The sequence below is a fragment of the Dendropsophus ebraccatus genome, chromosome 8 (assembly GCF_027789765.1).
Source record: "Dendropsophus ebraccatus isolate aDenEbr1 chromosome 8, aDenEbr1.pat, whole genome shotgun sequence".
Classification (NCBI taxonomy): domain Eukaryota; kingdom Metazoa; phylum Chordata; class Amphibia; order Anura; family Hylidae; genus Dendropsophus; species Dendropsophus ebraccatus.
In genome coordinates, this window is record NC_091461.1 from 116656158 (window position 1) to 116670849 (window position 14692).

Below are 14692 nucleotides of genomic sequence, written 5' to 3' on the forward strand. Positions count from 1 at the left end.
GTGACCGGGTCACACTGGCACCATCGGCGAGTATGTGCATGGGTGTGTGGGGGCAGGGCAGAGTTCATTGGGCCCCGTACAGTTTCTTGGTATGGAGCCCCATGTATGTGGCCTAATGGTATAGTCACATTGCCTTTACCATAAAGTATCTGACCTCCTGGCAGCCTGATCCCTGTTTACGGCACCATTTACAATTATGTTTTCATCCTCTGGACACGGATATATAGTTGTCCAGTGCTTCCCAGTTCCCAGTCTGACACAGTGCTCTCTGCTGCCACCTCTGTCCATGTCAGGAACTGTCCAGAGCAGGAGAGGTTTTCTATGGGGATTTGCTGCTGCTCAGGACAGTTCCTGACATGGACAAAGGTGGCAGCAGAGAGCACTGTGTAAGACTGGAGAGAATACACCACTTCCTGCAGGACATACAGCAGCTGATAAGTACTGGAGATTTTTAAACAGAAGTGAATTACAAATCTACATAACTTTCTGACACCAGTTAATTTGGGGGAGGGGATTAGTTTGAGTAACAATGTACTGACAATGTACTAGTTAATAAAGTAACAGTTTTTATCCTTTTACAATAAATAGATAAATAAATAACTAAATTAAACTTTCCCACCTCAGTGGGCTCTGGAGGGCATTGAGTTTTTCCAAAAAGCAGGGACTTCAGATGATGTCCTCTCCATTTATTGAATAAAAAAAAAATTGTACAAAAAGTCACTGATAGGTGACGCTGTAGCAGTATCAGTATTTTATTGAGGCTTTTCCAGATCTGCTGTTGTTTCCCAATAGCCTGGCCTGACCCGTGTGTCTCCTGTTTATTAGGTTCCTTATAGGATCAGGTCTACAGTGGCAGATCGGCATCTGTGTCACATCTGAAGAACGGCATTCGTGTTAAAGCTGCTAAAACTGATTTAATGTGTTCTGCGATGAAAAATGTGGTTTTCTATGAAAAAAAGGAAGAGCTTGGTTAAAAACCAAGGGAGACATAGTGACCATTTTTAGGCTATGTTCACATTGCATAAGAGACAGGCTGTTCCGTGACCCAGACGGGTCACGGAACGGCCGGTCTCTGCAAAGATCATCCCAGCCAGTACTGCAGCAGCGGCCGGATGATCTTTCCGGCCGCAGTGTTCTGATGCGGACACATCAGCACGCTCCCCCATTAGAACTTTCATAGCGCACAATGAAGCAAGCGGCCGGAGCCGCTCGCTTCATTGTGTGAACTGAAAGAAAATGGTGGTGGTCAGCTCACCTCCAGCATGAATCCAACAAAGGTCCCAATAGATGAGAGGGTGCACGGGTCCGGCTTCGGCCAGCTGCCAGTTCAGGATGAAGGTAACAAATTGCGGCCTCAGAAAACTCAGTTTCTCGCAACGCCGCATGGGATCCCGGCCGGAGCGTATACGATATGTATACGCTCCGGCCGGGATTCCATGGAAGAATAGCTAGTGTATGGCAACAACGGCCGTATTTTTACACTGTGTGAACATAACCTTAGTGTGATTTGCAGAGATACAGCGCCACCTATCAGTGACTTTTCAGAACCAAAATTTTTTCATTTCTTAAATGGTGGTTGCATCATATAAAGAGACTGTGATTTGGAGCAGCAGAGTCCTCCTTTAATTTCAGAAGCCAAGTGTGTGCATGTGTGTGTGAGAATATATATATATATATATATATATATATATATATATATTAGTAAAATACACCACTGTAATTTAAAAAAGGGATCAAAAATTATCAAATTTGACAGATCGCCCCATGTCAGTATCACCCAGTACAACAAATTTACATAAAATCTATACAAAGCATCATTAGCTCTAAATCCTCATTCTCATTCTGCCGCCAGAACACTACTAAATTACAATGAATTAGATTAAGTTGTTAGGAAAACAATGACATCTCTATGGCGTTCCAATTACGGAGAGGAGCGTAAGGGCTGACAAACACCTACACACAGCCCCAGGGGGGCGACACGCAGATAATGTGGTGGGTGATGATAAGACATAATTACACCATAGGGTTAAGTGGGAATCAGAATTATAAATAGCTGCGGCTGCTCCATAGAAAATCACTCATTCTTCCTTTTAAAGAATTTTGCCTCTGTATTAAGGTCAAAAATCCCAGTCCAATTTGTTTTTCCAGCCTAAAGGTCAGACCGGGTCCTGCAAGGTATATAATGTATATACATGTTGTGAATGTAAGGAGTTTCCTACAACAAACGGCTAATATTGAGACAATCAGCATTGTTTAAAGGGGTTCTCCATAAAAAAAAAAAATCAACTGGTTTTAGAAAGTTATATAGATTTGTAATTCACTTCTATTTAAAATTCTCCAGTCTTCCAGTACTTATCAGCTGCTGTGTGTCCTGCAGGAAGTGGTGTATTCTTTCCAGTCTGACACAGTGCTCTCTGCTGCCACCTCTGTCCATGTCAGGAACTGTCCAGAGCAGGAGAGGTTTTCTATGGGGATTTGCTGTTGCTCTGGACAGTTCCTGACGTGGACAGAGGTGGCAGCAGAGAGCACTGTGTCAGACTGGAAAGAATACACCACTTCCTGCAGGACGTACAGCGGGTGATAAGTACTGAAAGACTGGAGATTTTTAAATAGAAGTAATTTACAAATCAACAGTTGAGTTGACATTTTTTTTCTTCTGGTAATGTTGATAATGTTTGATGGATTCGATCAGATTGGTAGCTGGGACTGTGAAGGTCTCCGCGGCTCGGGGTGGTGTAATGGTCTGAAAAGGAAATATACAATTAGTAACATATGTTGGGACGCTGTAACCTTTAATCAGTCATTTAGCGTTTCTCCAGCAGCAGCTGCTCCATCCAGGCAGAAGTCTGAGGAGCATTAATATCATCTGAATATAGAACCAAGGGGCAAAGCTCTCAGGTTTACACTACACCCCGAGGCTCCCAGCTATAGCAGTGTATACTGTATACTGCAGGGACAAAAGGGAGGGAGGGAGAGAGGAAAGGGACGGAGGGAAGGAAGGGACGGAGGGAAGGAAGGGACGGAGGGAAGGAAGGGAGAGAGGGAGGAAGAAGGGAAGGAAGGGAGAGAGGGAAGGAAGGGAGAGAGGGAAGGAAGGGACGGAGGGAAGGAAGGGAGAGAGGGAGGAAGAAGGGAAGGAAGGGAGAGAGGGAAGGAAGGGAGAGAGGGAAGGAAGGGACGGAGGGAAGGAAGGGAGAGAGGGAAGGAAAGAAGGAAGGGAGAGAGTGAAGGAAAGAAGGAAGGGAGAGAGGGAAGGAAGAGACGGAGGGAAGGAAGGGAGAGAGGGAAGGAAAGAAGGAAGGGAGAGAGGGAAGGAAGGGAGGGAGAGAGGGAAGGAAGGGAGGGAGAGAGGGAAGGAAGGAAGGAATAAAGGAAGGAAGGAAGGAAGGGAGAGAGGGAGGAAGAAGGGAAGGAAGGGAGGGAGGGAAGGAAGGGAGAGAGGGAAGGAAGGGACGGAGGGAAGGAAGGGAGAGAGGGAGGAAGAAGGGAAGGAAGGGAGGGAAGGAAGGAAGGGAGAGAGGGAAGGAAGAGACGGAGGGAAGGAAGGGAGAGAGGGAAGGAAAGAAGGAAGGGAGAGAGGGAAGGAAAGAAGGAAGGGAGAGAGGGAAGGAAAGAAGGAAGGGAGAGAGGGAAGGAAAGAAGGAAGGGAGAGAGGGAAGGAAAGAAGGAAGGGAGAGAGGGAAGGAAGGGAGAGAGGGAAGGAAGGGAGAGAGGGAAGGAAGGGAGGGAGAGAGGGAAGGAAGGAAGGAAGGAAGGAAGGAAAGGAGAGAGGGAGGGAAGGGAGGGAGAAAGGGAAGGAAGGAAGGAAAGGAGAGAGGGAAGGAAGAAAGAAAGAAAGAAAGAAAGAAAGAAAGGGAAGGAAGGAAGGAAGGAAGGAAGGAAGGAAGGAAGGGAAGGAAGGAAGGAAGGAAGGGAAGGAAGGAAGGAAGAAAGAAAGAGAGAGAGAGAGAGAGAGAGAGAGAGAAAGGGAAGGAAGGAAGGGAAGGAAGGAAGGAAGGGAAGAAAGGAAGGAAGGGAAGGAAGGAAGGAAGGGAAGAAAGGAAGGGACGGAAGGAAGGAAAGGAAGAAAGGAAGGGACGGAAGGAAGGAAGGGACGGAAGGGAGGGAGAAAGAAGGGAAGGAAGGGACGGAGGGAAGGAAGGAAGGAAGAAAGAAAGAGAGAGAGAAAGAGGGAAGGAAGGAAGGAAGGAAGGGAAGGAAGGAAGGAAGGAAGAAAGAAAGAGAGAGAGAGAGAGGGAAGGAAGGAAGGGAAGGAAGAAAGAAAGAGAGAGAGAGAGGGAAGGGAGGGAGGAAGAAGGGAAGGAAGGAAGGGACGGAGGGAAGGAAGGAAGGAAGGGAGGGAGGGAGGGAGAGATGGAGGAAAGAAGGGCAGGAGGGAGGGAGGGAAGGCTATAAAGGGACATGGGGGGGCAGAATAAACACTACCATGGAGCAGCTTCCTGCCTGTAGAGTGTAAGCCCTCGCCCCCAGGGTCCTCTGTCCTCATGCACCAGGCTGCCATTTACCTCATTTATGTAATATGTTTTTGACCGTGTAATGTTGTGTTTGTCATTCCCTATCGCTTGGTGGGGGCAGCTTTATGGGCTGGGAAATGTTCTCCGGGCCACTCATCCAAAGCTTTGGCTGTCCGGCATGATGGGAATTGTAGTTTGGCAACAGCTGGAGAGCCGCAGTTTAAGTTAGTCTAAAAGAAAGATTTTGTTGCCGAAAACTATCAAACACCACTCAGCTTTCACTTTGTATTCCACTCTTAAAAAATGAAAGCAGAGCTGTGATTGGTTGCTATGCACAGTTTTCCATAGCAACCATCAGATTCCAGCTTTAATTTTTAAAAAGGCGGGACTCTGAATGGTTGCTAGGGGCGACAGCTCCACCGCACATGCTCTGATAGTGTTTTCACTACCACATTATGATCAGCGCTCGGTGTGAACAGGGCTCATGTTACGTGACATTGTCTCATTCATTCACGAGCCCGTTCCTTGGCGCTCACAGAGACGTCATGATAAATGAGGAGATTCCGTTGTTGTGGGTAATAAATCATATTTCTATATTGAACAAAAACTTTATGAGGATGATAATTATGTGAGAAAGCATCATTGCAGCATAAAACACATTGGCATGGAACAAACAAGACGTTGGCAGGAGGCCTGGCATCTCTGAAGATGAAGACGACACACCCAGGAATAATCTACCAAACAAGTCAGAGCAGAGAGGAGACGGGTTCTCTGCCCCCATACTATATATCTCATTATCCTGGGACCTGGATCATAGGAGACAAAGCCGTATGAAAGATCACAATGCCGACTATTTGGGGCAACCTTTACCACCTGTTTTTTGCAACTCCCATGACCCTAGGACCAATTCTTAACCCACTTATGTATTCTGGCCATTCCCTAATTAAAGGAAAAGTGCGGCAAAAATTTTTATTAAAGCATTGTATTGCCCCCCAAAAGTTATACAAATCACCAATATACACTTATTATGGAAAATGCTTATAAGGAGCTTTCCCCCTGCACTTACTACTGCATCAAGGCTTCACTTCCTGGATAACATGGAGATGTCACTTCCTGGATAACATGGTGATGTCACTTCCTGGATAACATGGTGATGTTACTTCCTGGATAACATGGTGATGTCACTTCCTGGATAACATGGTGATGTCACTTCCTGGATAACATGGTGATGTCGCTTCCTGGATAACATGGTGATGTCACTTCCCGGATAACATGGTGATGTCACTTCCTGGATAACATGGTGATGTCGCTTCCTGGATAACATGGTGATGTCACGACCCGACTCCCAGAGCTGTGCGGACTGTGGCTGGTGGAGAGGATGATGGCAGGGGGACACTGAGGGACACAGGGCACTGGAGGGACACTGAGAATCCCCCTGCCATCATCCTCTCCAGCAGCCACAGCCCGCACAGCCCTGGGAGTCGGGTCGTGACATCACCATTTTATCCAGGAAGTGACATCACCATGTTATCCAGGAAGTGACATCACCATTTTATCCAGGAAGTGACATCACCATGTTATCCAGAAAGTGACATCACCATGTTATTCAGGAAGTGACATCATCATGTTATCCAGGAAGTGACATCACCATGTTATCCAGGAAGTGGCATCATCATGTTATCCAGGAAGTGACATCACCATGTTATCCAGGAAGTGACATCACCATGTTATCCAGGAAGTGGCATCACCATGTTATCCAGGAAGGGACATCACCATGTTATCCAGGAAGTGACATCACCATGTTATCCAGGAAGTGACATCACCATGTTATCCAGGAAGTGACATCACCATGTTATCCAGGAAGTGAAGCCTTGATGCAGCAGTAAGTGTAGGGAAAAAAACACTTTATAAGCATTTCCCGTAATAAGTGTATATATTGGGGTTTTGTATAACTTTTGGAGAGGCAATACAATACTTTAATAAAAATTTTCGCTGGACTTCTCGCAAGTCCAAAATCATCTGGGCCCCTTCTCTTCAAGGGCCCCTTGAAGGCAAATAGGAGATGAGGATTAACACTACTATCACATTATCAACACTATTATCACACAGTTAATAAGACTGGAAAAAGCAACGTTCTATCAAGGCCAACCTATAACTGTACAGTGTTGATCCAGAAGAAGTCAAGAAAAACTCTTTTTATGTCAATCTGCATATTGGCAGATTATGCATGCCTGTTGGATACCTACATTTGTTTTCCTATACTATGGCCCTGTGATATATCATAGTATGAAAGCCCAGACCCCGCCCCCAGTCAGAACTTAAAGGGGTACTCCAGCGATTTTATTTTCTTTCAAATCAACTGGTTTCAGAAAGTTATAAATTTGTAAATTACTTCTATGTAAAAACCTCCAGTCTTCCAGTACTTATCAGCTGCTGTATGTCCTCCAGGAAGTGGTGTATTCTTTCCAGTCTGACACAGTGCTCTCTGCTGCCACCTCTGTCAATGTCAGGAACTGTCCAGAGGAGGAGAAAATCCCCATAGAAAACCTCTCCTGCTCTGGACAGTTCCTGACATGGACAGAGGTGGCCGCAGATAGCACTGTGTCAGATTTAAACGAATACACCACTTCCTGTAGGACATGCAGCAGCTGATAAGTACTGGAAGACTGGAAATTTTTAATAGAGGTAAATTGTAAATTTATATAACTTTCTGACACTGGCTGTTTGGGAAAAAAAAAATTTTTGCTAGAATTCCCCTTTAAGGAAACTTTAGAAACTTTTTTTTATACAAACATTGGACAGCTAGTCTGCACCATAAATACAGTGATAGCATCTGAGGAATGTACGATATCTGCTTCTCCTACAGTGATTGCCGTCTCACAGATAGTTATAGGATGGCGCATTCATAAAGTATTTCCTCTACAGACATTAAGTCAAATGGCGCATGCAAAATATAGACTCTCTTACCCTGGGATCTCATAGCACTTTATCTGGCTGATAACAAGTTTGGGAGAACTTTCAGCAGACCATCCATCTAACTTTATGGGATCAAGGTTTACTGGCGCCGCATCAAGGCCTCAAGTTACAAAAATAATTTTCAATGGATTCTGTGGGAGATCTAAACCTCTAGGACAGGATTATACTGGTGCATCAGCACAGGCGGCATTGTAACGGAAAGTCGCAACCGTAAAGCCTGACTTTTTTATTTTATTTTTTATATAATCAGGGGTTGTGATCGCAAGCAGTTTTGCCATATACTCCTCATATTTTTGTTGAGTTTTTTTAATGTTTAACTCAACATTATACATACGGCCACTAGGTGTCTCCCTTCCTGTCAAACTGCACTCTGTTCTCCCTCCGTGCTGATATTTGGTGTTTTCTCTGTTCAAAAATAGAGACCAAACACAGGAAGTCCCTGTCCTTTGCGCTCACACAAGGAAAGGGGCCTGTTCTTCATGCCGGTTGTATATCATCTGAGGACAATTAATTTATTAACTTTTGGTAATTCTGTTATCATCTCTACAGCTTACAAGAAGACAATACTCTATGTTATGTAACAATTCAGTCAGTTCAGTGTAATGTCACTGTGTGGTTACTGTGTGGTGCTGTGTGACAGGAGAGCTGACCATTCAATGCGAGCACCCCCAGGATTCTCTGCTACTGAATGTGGACACTCAGCAGCCGTACACATGCACAGTGAAGACTTGTCCCGCTCTGTGCACGCTAAGGAATGGCTATGAATCAATAGCAAGCCATGTCTGTGAGTGCACAAAGGACAGGGACTTCCTGTGTTTAGTCTCTTTTTTTTAACCAACTATCAACATGGAAGAAGCATGGACTGCCATTTTACTGGAAGGGAGACACCTAGTGGCCATATGTATAACACTGATTCATAAAAAACATGTTAGTTTGCAGAGTAAAATTCTGCGACGGAGCTCTCCACCATGGAATCCCACCTGCCGTCTGTTTCAATGGGACGGCTCACGCGCCTCCGTTTCCGCCCCCTGCAGCTCCCGGCGCCCCCCCCTCTCCGAGCGCTTGTTTGCTCCTCTCGTCGGCCCGTGGAATAGGGGCTTAAGGGCCCTATTACACGGGACAATTATCGTGCGAAAAATCGTTAAATCGTTCGTATTTAAACGATAATCGCTCTGTCTAATTGCAGGCGTTGATCGTTTATTTAGATCTGAACCTAAAATCATTGTTAATCATTCGCTGTAATTCCACATTCGTTCGCTCAAGTTCCGCATTTGTTCACTAATCGCTCAGTGTAATTGCACATTGTCCATTGTTTTGCTGGGATCAGAAGGAATAAACGATCATAGTAACAATCACAATAACGATCATAGTAACGATCGTAACTAACGATTATCGTTCTGTGTAATATGGCGAACGATTTCAGGTAAACGATAAACAATCTCGTTTGCGATCGTTTATCGTTAGTGGTTAATGGTTAAAAATCAGTCAGTGTAATAGGACCCTTATGGTCCTTTTACACGGAACGATTTATCGTTCGAATTTGCACGATAATGATCGAATTCAAACAATAATCGTACGTGTAAACGCAGCGAATGATCAAGCGACGAGCGAGAAATCGTTCATTTTGATCTTTCAACGTGTTCTCAAATCATCGTTGATCGTTCGCAAAAAATTCGCAGATCGTTCAGTGTAAACATTCTTTCAACGATTTCACCTATGTGTGAGATAGGCTTAAGCGATCGCAAAGTGATTGCAAAACAATTTTTCCGAACGATGTATCGTTCCATCTAAACGCTGATCGTTATAAAAAAAAACATTGTTCATTCAAAATCGTTAATCGTGCGATCGGGCGAATTATCGCTCGGTGTAAAAGTACCATAACTCTTCCCTCTACTTCTCTTCCTATTACAATTGTTCAAAGAGAATAAAAAGTTGCAAACCTATTTTCTTATACAATGAGCGAACTTACATAGAACTCAGAGCGACCTTGTAAATTCTTATATGACTTAGGGCCCTATTACACGGGACGATTATCGTGCGAAAAATAGTTATATCGTTCGAATTTAAACAATGATTGTTCTGTGCAATTGCAGGCAACGATCGAAAAATCGTTCGTATGACGTTGATCGTTGATTTAGATCTGAACCTAAAATTATCGTTAATCGTTCGCTAATCGTTCGCTGTAATTCCACACTCATTCGCTCAAGTTCCGTGTAATTGCACATTGTTCATTGTTTTGCTGGGATCAGAAGGAGTAAACGATCATAGTAACGATCATAACTAACGACCATCGTTCTGTATAATATGGTGAACGATTTCAGGTTAACAATAAACAATCTCGTTTGCAATCGTTTATCTTTAGTCGTTAATCGTTAAAAATCGCTCTGTGTAATAGGACCCTTACTAGAGCGTCTTTTCTTATACCGTACCTCTGTGCTGTGTTTTTCCTCTGTTATTTTTCCAGTACATAGGTGTTAAACTCAAGTCCGCCAGCTGTTACAAAACTACAATTCCCATCATGCCTGGACAGCCAAAGCTTTAGCTTTGGCTGTTCAGGCATGATGGGAATTGTAGTTTTGCAACAGCTGGAGGGCCTGAGTTTGACACCCCTTGCATACTATACACTGATACCCGGGCACTATCCTTTTTGTCAATCGGCTGTGACCCTACCCGGTGGGACACTGACTGTACACTGCACACTGATTCCATTAACGTGACCACTGCTTGCTGTCATTGAATGAGACGTTACAAACAGTTATAATACTTGTTCCCTTCTGTGGGTTGCGAGTATTATGTTCTATAAGCGTCTCCCACAGGGTCACCTTTTGTAATAAAGTCTGCAGAATCTCTATTCTGTAGGCATCTTACGTACTGTGGGGGGAAGGGGGGCGGCGTTCACTGTCACAGCCCGGAGCTGGTGGCCAGACGTCCGCAGTCCTTCTCCGCAGTTATTTACATCTGGAGAACACTGCGGGTCTTGTGTCCATGTAAAAAAGGAACACGATGCAAAATGTAACTGGATCTGCAAACTTCAGTGTCGGCTTTCTGCAGCCGGTATTCGCTGGCGCGGAGCGGCACTGCTGGCAGCGGCTTCACATCTCGGGCTACGCTTCAGTGTAGAACAATTATTAGTCTTCAGCCGCAGACGTTTTCATTTTTCACAGGTTGTTTTTCTGACTTTTTCGTGGAATATGATATAAGAGCGGGCAATTCTCAGAAGGTTATTGATGAAATGACAGGAAAAAAAAAAAGTTTGCACCTTTTTATACAAATGTCAGTGGTAGGCGGGCAGCGATTGACATGGTTATTGGATTTCTGTTGTGTGTTTGAAGTTTTCTTGTTGATTCAATATCCAGTGATAAATAACAACACAAAAGACACAAACCACAAATATAAAGATACATAGTTGGGTCAGGTCAGTCAAGGTCGTCTAAACTTCCCCACCCCCCTATTACCCCATTTACCTTTTCCCCCCCAGGTCATTGAGCCGGACACCAGGATGGATTTGGCCACAGCAGCCGTTTCTACAGAACATAACACCTGGAACATATAAACATGTCATAACTTATATCCATATAACATATACAAAAATAACATTTCCCGTAATTATTCCCACCAGAAAGAGACATGTGACAACAGAGGACGTCCTTGGAGCGTCAAACATCTGGCGACACGTCTGCTCAACTGTAAATTACCTGCAGCCATAAACCTGGCTCAGAGGCCCCGGAACGCCACCTAAAGAGGTCATATACCAACCAACCAACCAAGAGCCAAGCCTAAGGGTCCTATTCCACGGCCGATGGGAGCCTGATCAACAATGTAAATGTTTGCTGGGCCTATTCCCTGGCCCAATAATCGTTACCGATGTCCTTGCAGCCCTTGTTTAAACATCATACTTTACCTATCCAGGCTGCAGGGCTTCTCCTGCGCTCCTTCTTCCTCCTGTGCGCAGCAGCTTCGGAGCGGCCTTTCTGGGCTGACAGACCGCTCAGCCAATCACTGGCTTTAACGGTCCTGGCCAGTGATTGGCTGAGCGGTCTGTCAGTTCAGACAGGCCGCTCCGAAGCTGCTGCTGCGCGCGGGATTGGGAGAAGGAGCGCAGGAGAGGCCCTGCAGCATGGTTAGGTAAAGTATGATGTTTTTAAATCGTCCGTCGCCCGCCGCATGTCGCTATTCCACGCAGTGATGCGAGGTTGGTGCCCGATAATTTTAGGTTTGCACCTAAATAAACGATCAGCCGATGACACGATCATGATCGTTGTCTCTATTCCATCTGATTCTATCCGATTTGGCCGATTATCGCTCCGTGGAATAGGCCCCTAAGGCTACATTCACACATCCCTTGTTCTGTCCACAATTGCAGACAGAACATAGGACCAATGGTATTCAATGGCCCCGTTCACACGTCCGTGTGTACGGGGCCGTGATCCGTGCCGCAAAAAAAAGGACATGTAATGCGGACCACATTTTGCGGCCCGGATTGCACTGGTATTGAAGTGGGAATGTAGTGCTCTGTGAAGCTTGCACACTTGCACATTCAGTAGCGGATTACAATAGGTCTGTTTTGGGGGGTAGCCTGGGGCCCTGAGCTCCTGTTGAGCCCATGGGCACCCAAGCAGACTTATACTTTCAGGGGTGTATTGTCTCCTGGCTACAGTTCTGCCATAATTTGCAAAAAAAAGTGTTGTTTTTTTACCTCGATTTTGCACAATTCAGGGCATCATGACATTATTCATCCTGTTCTATGAACACAACGCTAGTGCTGCTATAGTTACAGTAGGATGGGGGGGCCCAGGCCTGTTGAACAGCCCAGAGCCTATGGTAAACTTAATTCACCCCTGTGCACATTCATAGTGCGGGCCACGGTCGTGGGCTGCACTACGGGTGTTTGAATTAAGTCTTAAAACCATATGCATTAATAGAAGGAACCCATACCCACAATGCAACTCTCTCCCAAACAATTTGTCACTGACCCCCCCATCTAAAAAAGCCTTTACGACCAAGACTCAACATTATCCAGCTGCAGTAAAGGGCGGGTGGGAGATCCTGCCCCGTCCTTCATCAGACGCAGACTGAGGACCTCCTCCTGGCAGAGGAGCAGGGTCTGCTGGCACTGTGATCCCTCCCCAGTAGCACCGTCATGTTGGCCTGCCCCTAAGCCTATGTCTGGAATGGCCATTACTGGAATATTCTCACTGTAATTAGAGATGAGGCGAAATTGGATGCATTATTGATGTTATTGATCAGAGCAGGTCTCACTGCTAAGACCCGTCAACTCGCTAATTCCGACAGTTTAGCCCCGCCATAGTTTAGCCCCCAATATGAGACATGCCCGATGACATGTTGACAGTCATTTTTAATGATAGTGACTATTTAAGGCTTCAGACCGGACCCAAGACCATATAACACTTTCTACAGACCAGACACTATGATCCGTAGAAAGTTATCCGCCAGAATTCCTCAGTGTGCATATACCCTTAGGGTGGCATTTATTAAGTCCGGCGTTTTTTACGCCGGACTTATAAATGCCCCCGCAGCTACGGCGCTACGGAGATTTATGTAGAGGTGGACTGCCTCTACATAAATCCCGTGCGCGCCGGTGCGCACCGCCGAAAACCTACGCCAGCTGAGGAATGTGGGTGGAACGGATGGTAAATCGCGCGGACTCTGAGTCCGCGCCCTCCGTTCCACCCACTACACGCCCCCTTTCCGCCCCCCTGGCGTACTCGGCGGAAAGTGCCGATTTGCGAATATTTTATTCGCAAATCGGCCATTTGCGAATAAAAAAATACGCAAATCGGCACTTTCCGCCGAAAATCATCCGTTCGCCGGATGATACATGTGGCCCTTAGAGTCTAGCATTCAGTTGTCAGGACATTGGTGGTGCCTGCAAGGAATTGAAATCAATGGCCACGCAATTACAGACAAAACTATGGAATGTGTGGATGCAACACGGCCGTGATTAATGGTATGTTCACATCTCGTTTTTTGTCCTCACGTCGGGCTACAACATCAGAAATCAGTGCAAAAAGGATGCTGACGTGCAGCCCGGCGTGGTCGACAACGCTTTTGAGTCCTGCACAAAAGCTGTGTACGTCCCGCAAATGAGCAGAACACAGTCACATAATGACTCTGTCCTGCTCATTTAAGTCAATGTGGCCGTCGGCCACACGCCGGGCACGTCAACATCCTTTTTGCACTGACATGAGGACAAAAAACGAGATTTGAACATACCCTAATACTTAACTTACATTGAGCTGCAGCTGAGGGAATTCCGACCAGAGTGTATACACATAGGGCCACATGTATCATCCGGCAAACGGATGATTTTCGGCGGAAAGTGCCGATTTGCGTATTTTTTTTATTCGCAAATGGCCGATTTGCAAATAAAATATTCGCAAATCGGCACTTTCCGCCGAGTACGCCAGGGGGGCGGAAAGGGGGCGTGTAGTGGGTGGAACGGAGGGCGCGGACTCAGAGTCCGTGCGATTTACCATCCGTTCTGCCCACATGTACGCCGAAACCCTACTCCAGTCCTCAGCTGGCGTAGGTTTTCGGCGGTGCGCATCGGCGCGCACGGGATTTATGTATAGGCAGTCCGCCTCTACATAAATCTCCGTAGCGCCGTAGCTGCGGGGGCATTTATAAGTCCGGCGTAAAAAACGCCGGACTTAATAAATGCCACCCACAGTATACACTCCGTCCGAGACCGCTAGCGGCAACGCAAAAAAATGACATGTCAGTTGTCTGCGGCCGCTATGCATTGAATAACGGCCGCAAAGAACTTGTCAGTTTACACAATGGAGAGTGCGGCTCCGGCAGCAGGGAATTCGGATGTATCCTAATTCATCAGTAGATAAGATCATCCAGGTGGTGCTGCAGTATCGGCAAGGATGATCTTCAGTAACACCGGCCGTTCTGTGATCCGGCCGGGTCACAGAACAGCCGGTGTTAAACACAATGTGAACATGACCTTGCAATGCAGAAGAACAAAAAATATACATAAAAATAAATAAAAAGCACAAGAATTTGTTTTTCTTGTTTTCCCCTTTAAGAAAATACATCATGTCATTCCAACAAGTTTCCTTCCAAACCTCTGTGTGAGCGGCGGCGGTGGCGGCAGTAAATGTGTCTCCTGTGTAAGTGCAGCCATTAAAGTATTAGTGTCCCTCGGAGCTACGGTTCAGCCTCCTCAGATACAGAACATTGATATTTCCCCTGGCCGGGGAGGAATAGCAAATGGAGATGAATTAGATTATCCA